We start from the raw sequence: 17,761 nt of genomic DNA on the forward strand, positions 1-17,761 counted from the left end.
CGGTCTTCTCGCACACAGACTGCACATTTGGTTTTGACGACTCAGTCATACTAGTTAGTAATGAGACAAACACTACATGAATGTTTTGGCTAATCTGCAGAAGAAACTTACCACAAGGAGCTCGTACATGGCCCTTGCCTGCATGTCATTCCGTGCCCTCTCCTCCTCCATCATCTTTGTCGTCCTCTCCTCCAACTCCCGCTGCCTCTCCGCCGCCTCCGCCAGAAGTTTCTCCGTTCTATCTCTCTCACTCTGTATAGCAGCCTGCAACACCACTCACATGACCCTTTGTAATCATTGATGGAAGCGCACACAATGTAATGGAGAAAGATAGCTGAGTACGTATCACTAACCTTGATGGCGAGTTGCACTGGCCGTTCACGAGGCCTTATCTCAGGAGCGGAGCTCGACTGGCGCGCCTTGATCTCCGGGAGAGTGCTAGGACAACGGATAAGTCCATCTCCAATGGCTATGGAGCCATGGGACCTCCCGCCACCAGATATCATCACCAGCTCTGGATCAATGGGACCCTGGCTCGGGTTAAAGTCCTCCCCTTTCCTCGCCTTCCCCTCATCTCTATATCTCACGAGCTTGTTGTGGGAGGAGATGTTGGTGAAGTTGTTTGCATCATCAAGGTCAGACTGAGAGAAAGCCTTGACTTTCTTGAAAGAGGCAGTGTGGGCCATGGCATACAGGTCGTACACCTCTGGCACCTTATCCACCTTATTGTGGCGTGCCCGAAAGAGAGAAACAATGTAAATTAGTAATTAAAGGGCTCAAGCTAGCATGATGAATGAATTTCATGAATCATGAAGCAAACCACATACCCAGTTCCGCCCGAACTGATATAAGTTGGAGCTGCCTTGATGGTGTGGCACACCTTCCATTTGGGCACGTTTGTCCTTGGCCTCGTTGTGGAGGGCTAGCCATTCCTTTGAGCACCACTCATTGACCAACACCTCCCAACAATCCATTCGATCCGCACACCATCTCGGAGGCGCCTAAGTTAGCAAATAGAAACTTGAGCGCTACGGCTAAGAATTACTAAATGAAGGAACTTAAGTAGAAGGCCTTAAGAATTACCTTCATGTACTGCTCCTTACTCAGGAACTTATCGCGGCACGCCGGCTTGGTCTTCTTGATACCACGCAAGGCGTAGTAGTCTCGAACAGCCTGCACCCGAGCCTCGTGCCGTAAGTTCTGTAGTCGGCGCTTGCAGACGTTCTCGATAACACGTGCCGCGTCCTCCTCGTATCCCTCCTCACACCTGTAGAATGTCTGCAATCAAATGAGACAATATTGATTAGTACAATTAATAACTAGCTAGTTGAAGATTTTTAAATGTGTAAAGGAGAAATTACCCAGAACTTTCTGATCACCATGTCTGCCCTCGTGTCGCACACGACACCGTAGATAATCTCATCCGGCGGGGCCGGGGCAGCCACGTAGTGCTCCCAGCTCAATCCAAGCTCTGGAAGCCGACCCTCACCAGGCAACGTGACAAACCCCGGGAAGTTTTGCCGGCAAAGAACTCCAAAGACGGAGTTGGGCCGGCGGACACTATGATGGTGGTCCCAACCCCTGCAGCATGACAAGGCCAACGCATTAGTTATTTGAAGAAACGTGAATGCAGAAGGTACAAAAATATTAAATGCACTTACATACCTCTCCCCATCAGGGAAAATCAACCACCTCTGCTCGCGGGTCGCCGGCACGGACGGGAGCCGAGTAGCACCACGCTGGTAGACGGTGCCCCCCTCCTCCTCAAAATCAGTCGGCTCCCCGCCATCATCAGCATGGCCACTCGGCTCCTCGGGCTGATCCGGCCAGGTACCCCATCCGGACGTGTGTTCCTCCGGGGTCTCGTGGGCCGAACTCTCGTGGGCCGAAGGCCAGTCGACCCGAATTATACCCCTTGAAGTACCCTGGACGCTCTGGATCTGGCTCGAGAGCGTTTAACTGATCCAGGGTCTGTTGGCCTGTCAATGCAGGTGGTGCAGAGTTTTTGACAACTCTACCTCTGATGAAGTTCTTCTTGTCTTTCCTGAACTTATGGCGAGGATTCAGGAACTGTCTATGCATGTCGAAGCAAGAAAACTTGCGACCGGCCTGAAGCCAACGAAACTCAAGAGCTCCCTTGCATGTGGGGCACGAGAACCTTCCATGCACACACCAACCAACGAATAGCGCATACGCCGGCAAGTCATGCGTCGAGTACATGTACCAGACACGCATTATGAAGTTCCGTTTGCTATAGGCGTCGTATGTCTTGAACCCATTATCCCAGGCTTCTTGCAATTCGTCCTTAAGCGGTTGCATGTACACATTCATATATTTCCCCGGATAGTTGGGCCCTGGAATTATCAACGTCAGGAAAATGTTCTTTCTTTGCATAATCTGTCCGGGGGGAGATTGAGTGGAAAGACAAATACGGGCCAACAACTGTATTGGGCTGCCGTCATACCAAACACACTGAACCCATCCGTGCTGATGCCGACTCGAGGATGCCTCGGATCTGCCGATTTGTCACCATGTAATTCATCAAACTTTTTCCACGCAACACCATCCGATGTGTGTGCAATCATCAGATTCCCATCTGCATCTAGTTCGGTTCTTTTGCCCGTTTTGTGCCATGTCATCTGTCTGGCCGTCTCTTCGACCATGAAAAGACGTTGAAGTCTTGGTACGATTGGCATATACCGAAGAACACTAACGGGGATTTTGGTCTATGTCTTCTCACCCATACCGTTGTCTACCACAACATACCTGGAAGACTTGCAAATGGGACAATAGTTCAAGTCCGCATAGTCAAGCCTAAACAAGACACATCCTTTCTCACAGGCATGTATCTTATCATAGGGCATCTTCAGTGCACGGAGGATTTTGTCCGACTGGTACAGGTTTGCAGGCATTACATGGCCTTTGGGTAGAAAGCGTCCAAATACTGTCATCATTGCATCGTAGCATTCTCTGCCCAAGTTGAACTGAGCCTTCAGAGCCATTACTTGTGAAATGGCATCCAACTGACAAAGCTCAGTGTGCTCATGGAGCGGACGTTTTGAAGACTCCAACATTTCATTGAAGGCCTTTGCAGATTCCTCCATCTCCTCGTCCGAATCCCGAGCATCATCGAAGTCTTGCACCATGTTTTCCATCCCGGTACCATGCTCGTCGGTGCAACGACGATCCACCTCAGCTCGGTCACGTTGGGCAGACTCACCATGAAATGTCCACACCGTATAATCGGGCGTAAAACCACTCTTCTGCAGGTGTTTGCCCATTTCAGCCTCTGTCCTTTTTTCCCAATTGCCGCACCGTAAATAGGGGCACCAGGTTTTCCTCTGGCCATTTGCAAATGCGGCTCGCATAAACCCCTTGGTTTTTGTGAACCATTCAGTGCTCCATTTGTTCTGACCAGTGTGACCGGTGTACATCCACGCACGATCACTCATCTTGACTTTCAGAGCTACTAGACACACAACAAATATATATATATATATATATATATAATTCACCATGTATATATTCATCAGTTGATCTACTTTGTCAATTTTATTACGTCCATGCAACCTACACTCTAATAGGTAATGAAAGGTCCTAATCCCACCCGAGTATGTTTAGATTGGGTTCATTTTCCCATGCTATGCTCCGGATCCTACGCAAAATTTCGGCAGCACCTCCCCGCTGTTCTCCTGATACACGTCTCTGCAATAAACAGAGAGGATGTGTACCCGGAGAACAACAGGGGAGGCACTGACGAAATTTATGCGTCGGATCCGGAGCAAAGCATATGGGAAAACGAACCCAATCTAAACATACTCGGGCTGTCCATGGATAGCGTTGGACAATTCGAAAGAATCAAGGTTATAAATATGCAAATGCATGCATATTTATAACTATGACGCTTTCGAACGGGAGACACATATTGGTTACGCATACTGATGATTCAAGACACATATATAGCTAGCTATCAAGTTTCATCGGAATAGATCAAATAATTAATGGGGGAGGAGGACATGTCATTTGTGCTCACCCACGAACGAAGGGGCAGAGCTCGTCAAACGCACGGCGAGGTCGTCGAACACCAAACCTCGCAGCGATGAAACAACTGCACATTTAAAACTACCCGATCAACACAATTATATATGATGTTTTTCATAACAAAATCGAAAAATATATGACCTAACTAATAATTCACAAATATATGACCCCGTCGGCTTCTCGAAGGCCAAAGAACACCTTTTCGGGAGGTGTCGGGGGTCGGGGTGTCGTGTCGGTGTTGGGGTGCCGTGTCGGGGTCGGGGTCGGGGTCTCGGGGTCGGGGTGCCGTGTCGGTGTCGGGGTCGGGGTGTCGGGTCAGGCTCGGGGTCGGGGTGTCGGGGTCGGGGTCGGGGTCAAGGTCGGGGTGTCGGGTCGGGGTGCCGGGTCGGGGTCGGGGTGCCGTGTCGGTGTCGGGGTCGGGGTGTCGGGTCAGGCTCGGGGTCTCGGGGTCGGGGTCAGGGTCTCGGGGTCGGGCTGTCGGGTCGGGGTGCCGGGTCGGGGTCGGGGTGCCGTGTCGGTGTCGGGGTCAGGGTGTCGGGTCAGGCTCGGGGTCTCGGGGTCGGGGTGTCGGGGTCGGGGTGCCGGATCGGGGTCGGGGTGCCGTGTCGGTGTCGGGGTCGGGGTGTCGGGTCAGGCTCGGGGTCGGGTCTCGGGGTAGGGGTGTCGGGTCGGGGTGCCGGGTCGGGGTCGGGGTGCCGTGTCGGTGTCGGGGTAAGGGTGGGTGTGGTGTCAGGGTGTCGGTGTCGGGGTCGGGGTGTCGTGTCGTGTCGTGTCGGGGTGTCATGCCGGGGTGTCGTGTCGGGGTCGGGGTGTCGTGTCGGGGTGTCGCGTCGGGGTGGGGGTGTCGGTCGTCGAGGTCGGGGTGTCGGTGGTCGGGGTGTCAGGTGTCGGGGTGTCGGTGGTCGGGGTCGGGGTGTCGGTGGTCGTGGTCGGGGTGTCGGTGGTCTTCTTCTTCTCCTCCTCTCCTCTAGCTTTCTCCTCCTCCTCCTCCTCCTCTTTCTTCTTCTTCTTCTGCTTCTTCTTTCTTCTCCTCCTCCTCCTCTCCTCTTTCTTCTTCTTCTTCTCCTCCTCCTCCTCCTCCTCCTCTTCTTCTTCTTCTTCTTCTCCTTTTTCCTCTTCTTAAACCAAGCACTAAGTAACCTAAAACAAAACTAAAACTAAACTAAAAGTAATCTAAACTAAAAAACAGAAAAAACAGAAAAAAATCTAAAACTAAAAAACTAAACTAAACTAAATCTAAAACTAAACTAAACTAAATCTAAAAAACAGAAAAAAGGAGAAGAGGGGTGGGGCTCACCTGCGGCAGGGGTGGGGCGCTCGCCGACGGAGGGGCGGCGGGGTGGCGCTGGCCGGGCGGAGGGGTGGGGGGCGACGGGGCGGAGGAGTTGACGGGGCGGAGGGGTGGGGGGGCGACGGGGCGGAGGGGTGGGGGGGCGGCGGGTGGCGGGGCGACGGGGGGCGGGGGCGGCGGCGGGCAGCGGCGGCGGCGGTGGCGGTGGGGTGGGATGTGGTGGCGGGGCGCGTCGGGGAGGAGAGAGAGGGAGAGAACAGAGAGTAACGGGCGGGGGGGGGGGTACGGGCCGTTAGGTACGCTCCTCTTTGCCGTCCGCCAATCTTTGCCGTCCGCCTTTTTGCCTCTTTGCCGTCTGCTAGCAGACGGCAAAGAGGTGGGGCGTTAAGTTTTTTCCAAACGGGCGGGCGTGGGGGCCACCTCTCTCTTTGCCGTCTGCCAGCGGACGGCAAAGATTCTTTGCCGTCTGCTAGCAGGCGGCAAAGAGCTCGCAGATGGCAAAGAGCTTCTTTGCCGTCTGCCATTTCTTTGCCGTCTGCTTTTGGGTAGCTGATGGCAAAGAGCTTCTTTGCAGTCAGCTAGCAGACGGCAAAGAGCTGGCAGATGGCAAATTAGCTGATTCCAGTAGTGTTCCTCTATCCGTAGAGTACATTCATAATATTTTCTATTTCATAGGAGATCTTGCTCCCTTATTTATAGTTCTAGCATTAACCGGTCTGGAATTAGGTGTAGCTATATCACAAGCTCATGTTTCTACGATCTCAATTTGTATTTACTTGAATGATGCTACAAATCTCCATCAAAATGAGTCATTTCATAATTGAATAAAAACGAGGAGCCGAAGATTCTGGGGGGCTACAGCTGCGCTTTTGAGATGAGGAAAAGCTGGTATGAACTTGACCTATCTTGTTTTTGTAAATATGATTAGTTCATCATTCCTGATTCAGCCTATTATGAATGAAACATGTTTGCAATGACAATTAGAGGTTATAGTTACTCATGACATGCTTAATCAGCTAGGAGTTTATAATGGTTTAACTTGCGTGCCAACATGGAAATTAAAATGGTTGTGATGTAGTATGATAGGATGGTATCCTCCTTTGAATGATTCGAGACTTGGCACATGTTCACGCATGTAGTTGAAACAAAATCAACATAGCCTCGACGATATTTATGTTCATGGTGATTTATATCCCACTCATGCTTGCATTCAGTGTTGGTTAATCTCAATGCATGTATATGACTGTTGTCGCTCTCTAGTTGGTCGCTTTCCAGTCTTATTCTAGCCTTCACTTGTACTAAGTGGGAACACTGCTTGTGCATCCACTTCCATAAACCCCAAAGTTGTTCCATATGAGTCCATCATATCTTCCTATATGCAGTATGTACCTGCCGTTCCAAGTAAATGTGCAAGTGCCAACCTCTAAACCTTCAAATAATAATCTGTTTTGTATGCTTGAATAGCTCATGTACCAACTAGAGCTGTCAATATCTTCCATGCTCGGTGGGTTATTCACACGATGAGTGGACTCCTCTCATCATTCACGAGAAAATGGCTAGTAACCGGGATGCCCAGTCACATGCTTAAAGAAAACCAAATCAAAATAATTGCAAACAAAACTCCCCCGGGACTGTTGTTAGTTGGACGGTACCCGTTGTTTTGGACCAGTCGTGGAGTGTGCTTGTTGGTGGTGGGGGAGTATAAACTATACCATTCTGTTTGGGAACCGCCTAAAATTTATGTAGCATGGAAGATACCGAGAACTCTTAGTTGCTATGTTGACAATGAAAGCATGCCGCTCAAAATATTATTCAATCTCTATTTCAAAACTCGAGTTCTGGCATCTCTGCAAATCCCTGCTTCCCTCTACGAAGGGCCTATCTATTTACTTTTATTGGTGAGTCACCCTCCTCTTATAAAAAGCACCAGTTAGAGAGCACAACTGTCATTTGTATGCATTGTTATTAATTTATATTGAGTATGACTGTGACTAGATCTCTTTTGCCATGAATTACAATGTCTAGTCAGTCCTCGATCTTCAGAGGTGCTCTGCATTTATGTTTTGCGGTCTCAAAAAGGGCTAGCGAGATACCATCTTGTTATATCGTATCATGATTTTTTTGAGAGAAGTGTTGTCATACGAGATTTATTATTATTGCTCGCTAGTTGATTATGCCATTGATATTAGTAAATGTGAGACCTAAATGTTATTGTGAATATGGTTAGTTCATAATCTTTGCTGAAAACTTGAATGCTGGCTTTATATATTTGCAACAACAAGATCAAATAGAGTTTGTAAAAGTTTTTCTTTATCACTTTCAGTTTGTCAACTGAATTGCTTGAGGACAAGCAATGGGTTAAGCTTGGGGGAGTTGATACGTCTCCGTCATATCTACTTTTCCAAACTCTTTTGCCCTTGTTGTGGACTCTGACTTGCATGATTTGAATGGAACTAACCTGGACTGACGCTGTTTTCAGTAGAATTGCCATGGTGTTATTTTTGTGCAGAAAAAAAGTTCTCAGAATGACCTGAAAATCAACGGAGATTATTTTTGGAATTAATAAAAATATTGGCAAAAGAATCAGCATCAGGGGGCCCACACCCTAGCCACAAGGGTGGGGGGCGCGCCCCCTGACCTTGTGGGCCCCCTGGACCTCCACCGACCTCAACTCCAACTCCATATATTCTGTTTCGGGGAGAAAAAAATCGGAGAGAAGGATTCATCACGTTTTACGATACGGAGCCGCCGCCAAGCCCTATTCTTCCTCGGGAGGGCAGATCTGGAGTCCGTTCGGGGCTCCGGAGAGGGGAATCCGTCGCCATCGTCATCATCAACCATCCTCCATCACCAATTCTATGATGCTCACCACCGTGCGTGAGTAATTCCATCGTAGGCTTGCTGGACTGTGATGGGTTGGATGATATTTACCATGTAATCGAGTTAGTTTTGTTAGGGTTTGATCCCTAGTATCCACTATGTTCTAAGATTGATGTTGCTATGACTTTGCTATGCTTAATGCTTGTCACTAGGGCCCGAGTGCCATGAACTCAGATCTGAACCCTTTATGTTTTCATCAATATATTTGCATTCTTGATCCGATATTGCAAGTTATAGTCACCTACTAAGTGTTATGATCCGGCAACCCCGGAGTGACAATAGTCGGGACCACTCCCGGTGACGACCGTAGTTTGAGGAGTTCATGTATTCACTAAGTGCTAATGCTTTGGTCCGATACTCTATTAAAAGGAGGCCTTAATATCCCTTAGTTTCAAATAGGACCCCGCTGCCATGGGAGGGTAGGACAAAAGATGTCATGCAAGTTCTTTTCCATAAGCACGTATGACTATATTCGGAATACAAGCCTACATTACATTGATGAACTGGAGCTAGTTCTGTGTCACCCTATGTTATAACCGTTGCATGATGAATGCCATCCGACATAATTATCCATCATTGATCCATTGCCTATGAGCTTTTCACATATTGATCTTTGCTAAGTTACTTCTTCGCTATTACTGTTACAATTGCTACAATACTGCTACTATCACTTTTGCCACCGTTACCACTACTTCCATACTACTTTGCTACTAAATACTTTGTTGCAGATATTAAGTCTTTCAGGTGTGGTTGAATTGACAACTCAGCTGCTAATACTCAAGAATATTCTTTGGCTCCCCTTGTGTCGAATCAGACGTATCCGTCACGAATTCCGAGGTAGAGAGCGCGATGAATCATCGTCAACTGAAAGAGGCCATGCGCGCTCCAGTTTTCTCTAAATAGGAGTTTACCGCACTCAGCTCCGTGGATGCTTATATTCGAGCTTCCTTGGATGGACCTGCTGGAGTTACTCAATTGTTTTCAAAGGATATGCGTGTAATAACTTGTGCAAATAGATATATGCCAATAGCCCCCGAGACTTAAAGCGGTTAGGCCAAACGATTTAAGGATCGTTACAACTTGCAGGTTCTCAGGGAGAAGAACAACACGCTGTCCCAGGAGCTGAAAGCAAACCAGACAAAGCTGAATGCCGTCACCACATAGCTTGCGGATATGAAAAAGGCCACAATGACCATTGATCAGAAGAACAAGCTTGAGGAGGAAAAGGATAAGCAAGCCAAAGAGATAAAGAGTTAAAGGCTCAGTTATCGGCCGCACAGCAAGAAAATAAGAAGTTGAAAGGCGGCATATTCGGTATGACCTATTGAACCATCTAAAGGTTGTATAATATCTCATAGTTCGGATTGTCACAACCATGTTATTGCAGGTGTGCTAACCGGTCGACCTGAAGAGGAAGTATATGGATTTCAAGGCGACGTGCTTAAGGAACTATCCGTGATGCATGAATGAGCCCGGAAAGCTATGAGAAATTTGGAGAAGGCTTTATGGCCATCCGATGCCCCGCCGGAAAGTATGGAGGGGTTGGCAAACCTGTTCAAAGGTGCCCGACGCCGTTTCGAGCTATGGAAGGCGTCCGCATGCCGGGAAGGCGCGCGAGAAGTGTGGGCGATGGTGAAAACGCGCTACACCGGACTCGACCCGAATCATATGGCCCGAGTTGGACCTCGGGGGCCCGACGCAAAGGAGATTCCCGTGAACTTGGTGTACGACCAAGTGGTGATAGCTGCGAAGTACTCGCAAGAAGACTGTAGTTTAGACAATCTTATAGATGGTATTGAGAAAGAGTAGATTTTTGTCTCGACGTACCAATGTACTTTTACTATTTACCTCCCACCAAACATGTGAAAATTTCTCATCGTAGACTTTCGGCTTCGGCCCCTAAACCCAGAAGGTGGAGTGTTTCCGGATACCATTTGGGAATGTAAGAAACATTCATTATGTCCGGAAACCAGGCAACCCAGTCAAATTGCTCGAACAGACAAAAATTTAGTTCGGGGAGTTATGTTATATTACGTATTTACCGTAAGAAATATCTTCCAAGGAAAATAGTCCTGTTAAGGGTTCCTTTCCTTGGGTTGGCATGCCTAATTACGTGTGGCTAGGCTTTGATCCGAATTACGGGCAGCCTGTCCCGTATTGTTTCAAAGAGTTACAGGAATGTAAACAATCTGTCGTTGCTTGCCCACTAATTATTCTCTTAAGAACGCTAGCTTTCAGATTCACCCGTCTGAGGTACAGGTCCGGATTACCCGGTTGTAACAATCGCAGAGGTGCTCCCTTTACACCCTAGTCGAACAATCGGGAATGTAGGGTATAAACACAGGAGCGAGGTAACCCAGCTTGGCAAAGTCATAGAGGTGCATATAATGGCAAAATTTGTATATAGCGAACGACGTAAGCAATGAAAGCAACAAGCTTTTAATAGAAACTTCGTTCAACGAAGCCCCCAACGGGGTATATACATTTAAAGATGTGTACCCCTAACAGTTCAGTAGATCTGAACACACTGGGATATATCAAAAAGGGAAAATAAAAAAGAAGAGAAAGAAAGAAAAGGAGCCTAGAAACATAAAGGAGGTGGTCGGACTATGCGTAGAACCGTCAAAGCCGAGAAACGTTCCATGGATTCGGCTCAAGGCAATTATCCGATGCATTACAAAGGTGATAGGCTCACCCTGTGAGAACTTCATCTATGATTAAGGGGCCCTCCCATTTTGGTTTGAGCTTGTCCTTCTTCTTCTCTAGGAGACGTAAGACGAGATCGCTGATGTTGTATGTCTTGGCCCGCACTTCCCTGCTTTGGTATTGCCTGGCCCGTTGCTGATAGAATACGGAACGGGCCTTTGCAATATCACGCTCTTCTTCAAGGCCATCTAGGTCATCCTACCGATCGAGCTCGGCTTCTCACTCTTCGTACATGCGCACTCGAGGTCGGTCATGAATAATATCGTAGGGCAAAACAGCCTCTGTGTCGTACACCGTGAAGAAAGGTGTGTATCCGGTCGTCCGATTAGGCGTAGTCTGCAGCCCCCAGAGCACGGAATCGAGTTCCTCAACCCAATGCTTATCTGACTCCTGCAGGGAGCGCACCAGTCCGGATTTAATGCCGCTCATAATCAAGCCATTCGCCCGTTCAACTTGACCGTTAGTTTGAGGGTGGTAGACGGATGCATAGTCGAGTTTAATGCCCAAGTTAGCGCACCAATTTTTCACCTCATCGGCTGTAAAATTGGAGCCATTATCAGTGATGATGTTGTGCGGGGCACCATAACGGTGTACCACGCCGGATATAAAGTCGATTTCAATGGCCCTGCTTCTGCCGTTTTCACTGGTTTGGCCTCTATCCATTTAGTGAATTTATCCACCATGACCAGTAAATATTTCTTTTTGTGGCTTCCCCCTTTAAGGGGTCCGACCATGTCTAGGCCCCAGACCGCGAAAGGCCAAGTGATGGGGATTGTTCGTAAGGCAATGGGAGGCATCTGACTTTGATTGGCGAAAAGCTGACATCCTACACAACGTTGCACAAGGGCTTGTGCGTCTGCTCGGGCTGTTGGCCAGAAGAAGCCTATCCAGAAGGCCTTGCTTACAAGGGCCCGAGCTGCAGCGTGATGGCCGCCTAGACCAGCATGTATTTCAGCCAAGAGCTGTCGTCCCTCCTCTTCGGAGATGCACCTTTGAAGGACTCCTGTAGTACTTTTCTTGTATAGTTCACCTTCGTGAACTTTATAGGGTTTAGAACGTCGAACTATGCGACGGGCCTCGTTTTGATCACCAGGAAGTTCCTGTGTATTAAGGTAGGCCAGGAAGGGTTCGGTCCATGGAGCAATAACTGCCATGATTTCATGCGCGGAGGGTGTTACTTCGGTACCCGAACCCCCGATGATATCTGTATTGTGTTCGGCTGCTGGGGGAGTGATCAGGTCTAGACTAGTATTTCCGCTCTCGTCCTGCCACACCACAGATGGCTTAAGGAGCCTTTCCACAAAGGTATTAGGTGGGACGGGGTCGCGCTTGGCGCCCATTCGAGCAAGGATGTCAGCTACCTGGTTACTGTCTCAAGCAACGTGATGAACCTCGAGCCCCTCGAACCGAGCTGGTATTTTTAATATGGTGTTTCGATATGCCGCCATTTTGGGATATTTTGCATCGAACTCTCCATTTATCTGAGATGTTGCGATGTTTGAATCACCGCGCACCTCGAGGCATTGTATGCCCATCGAGACAGCCATTCGGAGACCATGTAGAAGTGCCTCGTATTCGGTTGCGTTATTGGAGTCTGTATACATGATCTGCAGTATGTAGCGGACTGTGTCCCCCATGGGGATGTCAATATGACCCCAGCCCCTAGTCCGGCTAGCATTTTAGAGCCGTCAAAGTACATAATCTAGTTGGAATATGAGCTGTACTCCTTAGGGAGCTCGGCTTCCGTCCACTCGGCGATGAAGTCAGCCAGCACATGAGATTTAATAGCTCGACGCGGCTTGTATGTGATTTCAAATGGCAAGAGCTCAATGGCCCATTTAGCTATGCGTCCGGTGGCATCCCTATTATTTATAATGTCATTAAGTGGTACTTCGGATGCCACCGTGATCGAACACTCTTGAAAATAGTGCCGAAGTTCGCGGGATGCCATGAAGACCGCGTAAGCTATCTTTTGATAGTGAGGGTATCGGGATTTGCATGGTGTAAGGACCGCTGAGACATAGTATACTGGTTTCTGGATGGGGAATTTATGTCCCTCTTTACCTGGTGAGTTGCCGATATATAGAGCAACATGGGCTCGCCGACACTTGGTGCGGCTAGGATTGGGTTGCCTGCTAATAAGGTTTTTATTTCTTCCAATGCGGTTGTAGCCGCGTCCGTCCATTAGAAGTGGTCGGTGCGTCTGAGCAGTCTGTAAATAGGTAATGCTTTTTCTCCTAATATGGAGATGAAGTGGCTCAAAGCTGCCACGCACCCTACTAGTTTTTGGACTTGCTTTAAGTCCGTTGATATGGCCAATTCTGACAAGGCTCGGATTTTGGCTGGGTTCGCTTCAATTCCTCTATTGGAGACCATGAACCCGAGCAGCTTTCCAGCTGGAACGCCGAAAACGCATTTTTCCGGATTAAGCCTTATGTCATATGTTCGGAGGTTGTCAAATGCGAGGCGGAGATCGTCCACCAATGATTCGACGTGTTTAGTCTTAATGACCATGTCGTCCACATATGCCTCCACTGTCTTGCCGATTTGTTTTTCCAAACATGTTTGAATCCTGCGTTGGTAAGTGGCACCAGCGTTTTTAAGCCCAAAAGGCATAGTGTTGAAACAAAAAGGCCCGTACGGGGTAATGAACACCGTTGCGGCCTGGTCAGACTCCTTCATCTTAATCTGATGATATCCGGAGTAAGCATCGAGGAAACACAATGAGTCGTGTCATGCGGTTGCGTCGATAATCTGGTCAATGCGGGGCAACGGGAAAGGGTCCTTGGGGCAAGCCTTATTGAGGTCTTTGAAATCGACACAAAGGCGCCAGGATTTATCTTTCTTTGGCACCATGACCAAGTTGGCTAGCCAATCCGGGTGTTTGATTTCTCTGATGAACCCGACCTCGAGTAACTTAGCTAGTTCCTCCCCCATAGCTTGTCGTTTGGGTTCGGAAAATCGCCGTAGCGTTTGCTTGACCGGTTTGAACCCCTTGATTATGTTGAGGCTATGTTCGGCCAGTCTGCGTGGGATTCCGGGCATGTCCAAAGAGTGCCAGGCAAAGATATCCCAATTTTCACGTAGGAATGCTCGTAGGGCGGCGTCGACCGCTAGATCCAGCTATGCTCCGATCGGCGCTGTTTTGTTAGGATCCGGCGGGTGCACTTGAAATTTAACTATTTCATCTGCTGGTCTGAAAGAGGTAGATTTGGGACTCTTATCGAGGATCACATCGTCTTTGTCCATCGTGGATCGTAGGGTGGTTAGTTCTTCGGCCGCGAGGGCTTCGGATAGTGCCTCGAGGGCCAAGGATGCGGTTTTATTTTCAGCCGGAGTGCTATGTCTAGATCACTTGTGATAGTGATTATTCCGTTGGGCCCCGACATTTTAAGCTTCATGTACCCGTAATGGGGTATGGCTTGGAAGCGTGAGAAGGCGTCCCGCCCCAAAAGGGCGTGATATCCGCTGTTGAAGGGGGCCACGTGGAAAAGCAACTCTTCGGACCTGTAATTCTCAGGTGTGCCGAATACCACATCAAGTTTGATTTTCCCCGAACATTGTGCTTCACGACTGGGGATGATGCCTCGAAAGGTGGTATTGCTTTGCTTGATGCGGGCCTTGTCAATTTGCATTTTGTCGAGCGTGTCCTCGTAGATGACATTAAGTCTGCTGCCACCATCAATGAGCATCTTGGTGAGTCGAAAGCCATCCACAATTGAGTTTAAGACCAGGGCGGCTGGTGCTCGGACTGATCGGGCCCTTGGTTCGTCGTCCGCGGTGAAATTTATGGCCGCGTTGCTCCAAGGGCTCATTGCGGTTACTTGGTTGATTTCGGCAAGGTTGCGGAGCGCCCTTTTGCGCCGATTATTTGAAGAGAAGGTCTTGAAGACCGTAAAGACATTAAGATCGTCATCCTCCAGAGAATGCTTCTTTGGAGTAATGTTGGTGAGGATAGCCTCGCTGCTTTTAGCCACTTGCCGGAGTACCCAACATGCTCGCATGCTGTGAGTTGGTTCAGTACTCGGCTTCGCATGTATCTCACAGGGTTTGTCCAGGAGTTCGTCAAGAACTGTTCTGTGTCCCATGAGGGGTTTGTTTTTCTTGCCAACGGGCTTATGATCGGATACCTCGTAGGGGTGTATCCGTTTTGCCCATGTGGTGGACCGCTTAGAGGCAGTGGGTTCCAACCGGGCTTTCTGGGCCTTCCATGTACTTTCCATCGCACAGTACTTATGTACTAAGTGTGAGAATTCCGCAAAGTTCTATATGCGACGGCGGTTGAGGGCATTCAGGATTCCCTCTTCTGTACAATTATGATAAAAAACCGAAACTGCATCATCGTCGCAACAATCTTTAATCTTGTTTTTAACAAGGAGGAATCTAGCCCAGAAGTGATGGACCGTTTCCTGAGGTTGCAGCCATACATACATTAGATCACATATGTCCGGAGGGCCTGAATTGCTTGGAGAATATTGATTGTGGTGGGTGGATGGGATAAAACCCAAATCCTGACCCAAGGTTGAATCCGGAGCTTGAAAAATCTTCGAGGTGACCAGTTCGGGTCCCGGAAGATCCAAGTGCTTTCCGAGCCCTATGTCCGACCCTGAGTTCGGAGGAAGCACAATTTCATCCCGAGTGAGGGTATCCAGCTCAGGGAACTCGAAGATCCAAACATAGTTGGTCTCTAACTTAGGGGAAGAAGTGTTTTCGGCTCGTTCCTCGATGATCGCTACTAGATGGGTGATCGGCGGGGAATTAATTTCCCCCTGATCGAGTTTAAGCCCGACTCGATCATAATCTGTTGGAAGCCCCAGGCGGCGATGCGATCTAGCAGCTCGTTCAAGGACGAGACGTCCGCTGGATCCATCTTTTCGGAGTGTTCGAGACCGATGCGGAGGTGATGTTTGGCAATCGCGGGGGGTGGCGTCGGCTTGAAGGCCGTGCGGGTGCCCACGGTGAAACCGCCGAGCTGGAGGACCTGTCCAGAAGTTAGGTTCCCTCTAGAAGTGATGCCATTGTTGATGACAAGGCGAGCCATCGATCCTTCTGTCGACAACACGATGGGACTCCCAATGAAAGCACCAATGTTGGTGTCAAAACCGGCAGATCTCGGGTAGGGAGTCCCGAACTATGCGTCTGAGGATTGATGGTACCAAGGGACAAGTGGGACACAATGTTTACCCAGGTTCAGGCCCTCTTAATGGAGATAAAATCCTACGTCATGCTTGATTGTATTTGATGAGTATAGGGGTTACAAGAGTTGATCTACCTCGAGATCGTAATGGCTAAACCCTAGTTGTCTAGCCTATGAGAATTATGATAGCCTCCACGAACTAAACCCTCCAGTTTATATATACACCAGAGGGGCCTAGGGTTGTACAGAGTTGGTTTGCAGAAGAAGGAAATAGTACATCCGGACATCAAACTTGCCGTCTACGCACATAGGAGTCCTACCCGGACACGGGGGAAAGCCTTCTGTTTCTATCTTCTCAGCCCATCAGTCCGGCCCATGTCGAATAGTCCGGACACCCGAGGACCCCCTGATCCAGGACTCCCTCAGAGCGTCTTATATGATTTGAGTCTTTGCTTTTTTATTTTGCCACAATCATCCTTGTTTTACACACCTTTTGAGAGAGACACGCATGAATCGTGATTTATTAGAATACTCTATGTGCTTCACTTATATCTTTTGAGCTAAGCAATATTGCTCTAGTGCTTCACTTATATCTTTTTATTGCACGGCGGTGGTTTTATTTTATAGAAATTGATGAACTCTCATGCTTCACTTATATTATTTTGAGAGTCTTTAAACAGCATGGTAATTTGCTTTGGTTATAAATTTAGTCCTAATATGATAGGCATCCAAGAGGGATATAATAAAAACTTTCATATAAAGTGCATTGAATACTATGAGAAGTTTCATTCCTTATGATTGTTTTGAGATATGAAAATGGTGATATTAGAGTCCTAGTAAGTAATTGTGAATTTGAGAAATACTTGTGTTAAAGTTTGTGATTCCCGTAGCATGCACGTATGATGAACAGTTATGTGATGAAGTCGGAGCATGATTTATTTATTGATTGTCTTCCTTATGAGTGGCGGTCGGGGACGTGCGATGGTCTTTTCCTACCAATCTATCCCACTAGGAGCATGCACATAGTACTTCATTTTGATAACTAATAGATTTTTGCAATAAGTATATGAGTTCTCTATGACTAATATTGAGTCCATGGATTATACACACTCTCACCCTTCCACCATTGCCATCCTCTCTAGTGCCGCGCAACTTTCGCCGGTACCATAAACCCACCATATACCTTCCTCAAAACAGCCACCATACGTACCTATTATGGCATTTCCATAGCCATTCCGAGATATATTGCCATGCAACTTTCCACCGTTCCGTTTATTATGACATGCTCCATCATTGTCATATTGCTTTGCATGATCATGTAGTTGACATTGTATTTGCGGCAAAGCCACCATTCATAATTCTTTCATACATGTCACTCTTGATTCATTGCACATCCCGGTACACCGTCGGAGGCATTCATATAGAGTCATATTTTCTTCTAAGTATCGAGTTGTAAGTAAATAGAAGTGTGATGATCTTCATTATTAGAGCATTGTCCCATGTGAGGAAAGGATGATGGAGACTCTGATTCCCCCACAAGTCGGGATGAGACTCCTGATGAAAAAAAAGAGGCCAAAAAAATGAGAGAAGGCCCAAATAAAAAATAAAAAAATAAATGAGAGAAAAGAGAGAAGGGGCAATGCTACTATCCTTTTACCACACTTATGCTTCAAAGTAGCACCATGATCTTCATGATAGAGAGTCTC

The sequence above is a fragment of the Triticum aestivum genome, chromosome 4D (genome assembly GCF_018294505.1).
Source record: "Triticum aestivum cultivar Chinese Spring chromosome 4D, IWGSC CS RefSeq v2.1, whole genome shotgun sequence".
Lineage (NCBI taxonomy): Eukaryota > Viridiplantae > Streptophyta > Magnoliopsida > Poales > Poaceae > Triticum > Triticum aestivum.